General features: G+C 36.1%; 1 non-coding gene across 1 annotated transcript; it reads left to right on the top strand.

The window, feature by feature from the left end:
* Positions 1 to 2788: 2788 nt before the first annotated feature.
* LOC111830294 lies at positions 2789 to 2894 on the top strand. The gene has a single exon (XR_002833678.1). It is a non-coding gene; the product is annotated as a small nucleolar RNA R71 (small nucleolar RNA).
* The last annotated feature ends 2409 nt before the right edge of the window (positions 2895 to 5303 follow it).

The following is a 5303-nucleotide window of genomic DNA, read 5'->3' as shown; positions in this document are numbered from 1 at the left end:
ATAGCGACTGTCTCTGCAAACGTCATCCTACGGTCCGGTGGGTCTCTTGGTGGTTCATTCCTATTCCCAACGTCAATCATAGTCGCATCCTTTTTGCACGCCGCCATTAGGGTTTCTTGGTTGTATCCCACAATAAAAAAACTATTATTATGTTGTTCTAAGATTTGTTATATATTTTTCAATATATATCATATTGAGTTCAATTTATACATTTATCTCCTTTTTAAAAAGGTAATTGTCATAACATTAATATTATGTTATCTTATGTATAAAAAAAAATGGAATTTCCAAGCTTAAAACTGACAAGGTACATTATTTTTAAAATATATTTTCATTATTCTTAAATTATTTCTAAAAATATCTTCCTTTATCTTTTTAATTTTTTGACAGTTTTAATCTATAAAACCTAAGATACACATTGGTAATTTTGGTTTTTTACAATTACTCAGTGTTTAAACTAATAGAATAAAATTAAAATTTATTAAACAAATTAAATTTTAAAACACTATTAAATATTATCATTAATGCATTGACTTAACAGTTTTAACTAGCTTTATAAGGGCATCCTAACACTGCCTCTTAGTACTTTAAATCAAGGTATTATTACCCTCTAAATAGATCTATAGAAAATCATTAATTACAAATTTTGTACATTAAACTAGTAAGCCGCTCAATTCATCATAATGGTAAAGATTTTATGTTATGTATCATACTTTCAAAGTGCTAAATACATTTAAACACTACGTAAGAATGCGAGCTATGCATGGCAAAATTTTGATATTTAATTTAAATGTTATATTTGACCAAAATTTTTTTTTTAATGTTTTATATATTATAACATATAAATAAAAAAAATTTTTTTGTGGATTTTCAGTAAGTTTGGCACCAAACTCCATATTATATATACGTACCAGCCTAACTGTATAATAAAATGTTGAATCCGAGTCTTATGCATTTGTTTCCAAATTGTTTAAGTCTTTGAATAAGTCTTCCTTGTTTTTAGAAAGTAAGTTAGTCGTGACTAGTTTCAACAGTCTGTTGCTTTGTTTTTCTATTTAACTAGTCGAGTCTGTATTTTGTTTCTCACAACTTTCAATCGAACAATTCAGCTTTAGTATTTTGCTCTCTGATAGTTAACAAGTGGTATTAGAGCCATTTACTAAAGTTCTTTGTCAGTTCGAGTTAAAAAAAAAGCAAAGTGCAAAATGGGTGATAGAGATGCGTTGTTGAGTATTAAAAAATTCGATAATGATTATTAGCATTGGGCAATGCTCATGGAGAATCTGCTCCGGTCGAAGGAATGGTGGGATCTTATTGAGACGGGTATATCACAGCCGGAGAGGAGCGAGATTTTGACTAGTACACAAAGGACATAGCTAGCAGATCTGAAGCTTAAAGATTTAAAGGTGAAAAACTATCACTTTTCTTCCATTGACAAGACGATATTGAAGACGATTGCAAAGAAGGATAGTTCTAAGGACATCTAGGAGTCGATTCGGACAAAGTATCAAGGTAATATGAGAGTTTAGAGTGCACAATTGAAGCGTTTACGTAGAAACTTTACGTAGAAATTTTTCAAGAGTCATTGTGGTAGCCAATGACATGAGAAATCTTTGTGAGGATATGCCGGATGCCAAAGTAGTTGAGAAGATACTCCGAACTTTGGTGGAGAAGTTCACACACGTGGTATGTGCCATAGAGGAATCAAAGGATATTAAGAGTCTCTCGGTGGATGAATTACAAATTTCCTTGCTTGTGCATGAGCAAAACATGAGAAAGTATGTTGGAGAGGAGCATGCTCTGAAAATAGAAGGAGGAAGAGGTCGAGGAGGATCTTATGGTGAAAGAGGAGGATCTTATGGTGGAAGAGGAGGACGAAGAAGAAGTGGCATCAACTTTAATAAGGCTGATGTAGAATGTTATAAGTTTCACAAGATGGGTCACTTTAAAAATGAGTGTCCAAGCTGGGAAAAAAGGGTGAATTATGCAGAACTAGAAGAAGACGTGTTGTTGATGGCACAAATTAATCTCACCAAAGCTGAAGATGAACATGTATGGTACTTAGATTCAGGTTGCAGCAATCACATGTGCGGAACGAAGGAGAGGTTCCTTGATTTTGACAACACATTTCGACAACAAGTCAAGCTCGGTGATGATAAAAGAATGACGGTAGAAGGAAGGGCAATCTGAGGCTGGAGATCAATGGCTCTATTCAGGTGATATCTTTTGTCCCAAGTCTTAAAAATAATTTGCAGATGGAGGAGGAGGTGATTGGTAAGAAGAATTTTCGTAGGTTTTGGTGAAATTGCTGATGCCCTTCTGACCATACCCGATATTATACATGTTCCCATGTGTGTTACCAAACTTATCATCCAAATATCCAACTCCATTGACGTAGTTCACGCCTTCTTCCTTATCCGCACATAATTCAACGGCCTCAACCTCAGCAGCAAACTTAACAGTCTTCTTGGAAACATGAAGGTTATACACATAATCGAGCTTGGTCTTAACGTCAGCAAGTTGAACCCCATCCATGTTTTGAGCTAGCTTCTTCCTCTCGAAATCAGCAACTTTAGTGCTGTTGCCTGAAGCTAAATTCTCAATCAGTTTGGTGGCTTTCTCGAAATCAGCAACTTTAGTGTTGTTGCCTGAAGCTAAATTCTCAATCAATTTGGTGGCTTGAGCTGGAGACCTTGTATTGTAGTTGCCATTACTTGCAGCATCTAAAGCCATCTGATATCTCCAGTCCAATCTTCTATAGAAGATTCCAAACATCTGAAATTTGTCATAACCATGGTGTGGACAATCTCTCTGATACCCCTTAAAGCGCACCCAAACAGCTTGAAAGCCTCTAAGATCCCTTGAGAAAAGATAGAAATCTTTTTTCGCAGCTCCTCTGACCTAGTTGGCACCGCTGCCGGGGACTCAATCTTAAAGAACAAGGTTCTTCGAACTTGAGTACTAAAGAACAAGAAGCTGGGAGAACTAAGCAAAGGCCAGTATGGATGAAAGATTATTTCTGTGAAGGCATGGGAGTAGGCATATAAGAGGATGGAGATGAGTTAACTGCGATGTTTGTTGCCGAAGATGATCCAGTAAAATTTGGAGAAGCCATCAAACATGAAAAATGGAGGCAAGCGATGCAGGCTGAGATCAAATCCATCGAGGAGAATAATACTTGGGAGTTAGTAGAGATACCACCAGGAATCAAATCAGTAAGAGTAAACTGGATATACAAGACCAAGTTTAATGAGAAGGGAGAAGTTGACAAGTTCAAGGCAAGGTTAGTTGCTAAGGGTTTTCACCAGACACATGGAGTAGACTTTCATGAGGTTTTTGCTCTGGTTGCAAGGTGGGACACAATCATGCTAATTCTTTCGTTAGCAGCACATAAGAGATGGCAAGTGCTGCAACTTGATGTGAAGAGTGCCTTTATGCACGGTGAGCTTAAAGAGGAGGTCTATGTAGAGCAGCCAAAGGGTTTCATATCTAAAGAAGAGAGTGAGAAGGTTTATAAACTAAAGAAGTCTTTATATGGGCTGAGACAAGCTCCCAGAGCGTGGTACAACAGGATCGAGAGCTACTTTATGAGAGAAGGGTTTAAAAAATGCTACTGTGAGCACACACTGTTTGTGAAGAAGTAGGGAGAAGATGTCTTGCTCATAAGTCTCTATGTAGATGATCTCATCTACACGAATAACTTAGATTCGATGTTGATGGAGTTTAAAGCATCTATGATGAAAGAGTTTTCAATGACAGATCATGGGAAGATGAAGTACTTTTTGGGGGGTGGAATTGATTCAAGATGAGCAAGGGATTTTTATCTGTCAAAAAAAAATATGTGTTGGATACTTTGAAGAAGTTTGGCATGGAAAGCTGTAATCCCGTGCTTAATCCGATTGTTACAGGGAATAAGCTGACCAAAGAAGGAAAAGGACCTTTGGTAAATTCAATTGCATTTAGCAGCTTGTGGGAAGCCTAAGGTATTTGACATCAACTCGACCTCATTTAATTTATCCCGTTAATTTGGTGAGTAGATATATGGAGAGACCGACACAACAACACATGGTGGCTGCAAAAAGAATTTTGAGGTATGTGCAAGGCACAGTCGGTTTTGAGATACAATATAAGTCAGGTGTAGATTGAAAAATGGTAGGCTGTGTGGACAGTGATTACGCAGAAGATGATAGCAAGAGCACGTCGGGTTATGCATTCATGTTTGGAGGAGGAGCTGTAGCTTGGTCTTCAAAGAAACAGCCTATTGTCACAATGTCTAGTACAGAGGCAGAGTTTGTTGCTGCAGCAAATGGTGCTTGTCAAGCAGTTTGGTTAAGAAACGTTCTTGATGAGATTGGGTTTGATCAAGGCAAAGGAACAGTTCGGTTTTGTGACAACAATTCAACAATTAAGCTGTCCAAGAATCTGGTTCTACAAGGGAGGAGTAAACACATTAGTGTGAGGTTTCATTTTCTTACGGAGCTTGTGAATGAAGGTGTGATTGATCTGCAATTTTGTTCGACACATGAGCAGTTTTCAGATATGATGACAAAACGAGTGACGTTGGAGGTGTTTGAGAAACTAAGAAGTTACTTGGGAGTTGGTTTGAACGAAGAGTAAACTAGAAGCAGGGTGATTCCAGTTTAGGGGAGAAATTGAAGAATAAATTGGTTTTTTGTTGAATATGAGTCTTATGCGTTTGTTTCCAAGTTGTTTAAGTTTTTAAATAAGTCTTCCTTTTTTTTTAGGAAGTAAGTTAGTCGTGACTAGTTTCAAGAGTATATTGCTTTGTTTTTCTATTTAAATAGTCGGGTCAATATTTTATTTCTCAGAACTTTCAATAGAACAATTCAGCTTTAGTATTTTTCTCTATGATAGTTAACACTAACTCACACAGAGCCTAAATAGAATGAATATTGCTCATTGTTCTTGATTGAGACATCTATCTATACTATTAACTAGATTCGGACCCGCGCTACAGCGAAGAAGAAAAGTGTCAGGTTTTTAATTTTTTCAAAAACTAAATGATATTATGTGCGGATTGAGTAAATAGGAATAACATGTTTATGTAGTTTATTAAACATGCAATGTATTAAATATATTAAGTTTTGAATTAAGTAAACAAATATAATGTTTTATAAAGGGTTTATACATTTGTTCTGAACGCGGGATTAAATTGAGTTTATATGTGTATACCGGAACAATTGCATTATTATATCAATAGTTCTTTTTTACTGTTGCATGAATCTGTGTACCCTGTGAGTAGAAAGTTATAGTTAGTCTGTTACACAAAATACAAAAAAATC

Source organism: Capsella rubella, unplaced genomic scaffold (genome assembly GCF_000375325.1).
Source record: "Capsella rubella cultivar Monte Gargano unplaced genomic scaffold, Caprub1_0 scaffold_6, whole genome shotgun sequence".
Lineage (NCBI taxonomy): Eukaryota > Viridiplantae > Streptophyta > Magnoliopsida > Brassicales > Brassicaceae > Capsella > Capsella rubella.
Note: the sequence above shows the minus strand (reverse complement) of the source record. Positions and strands in the feature narration are given on the sequence as shown.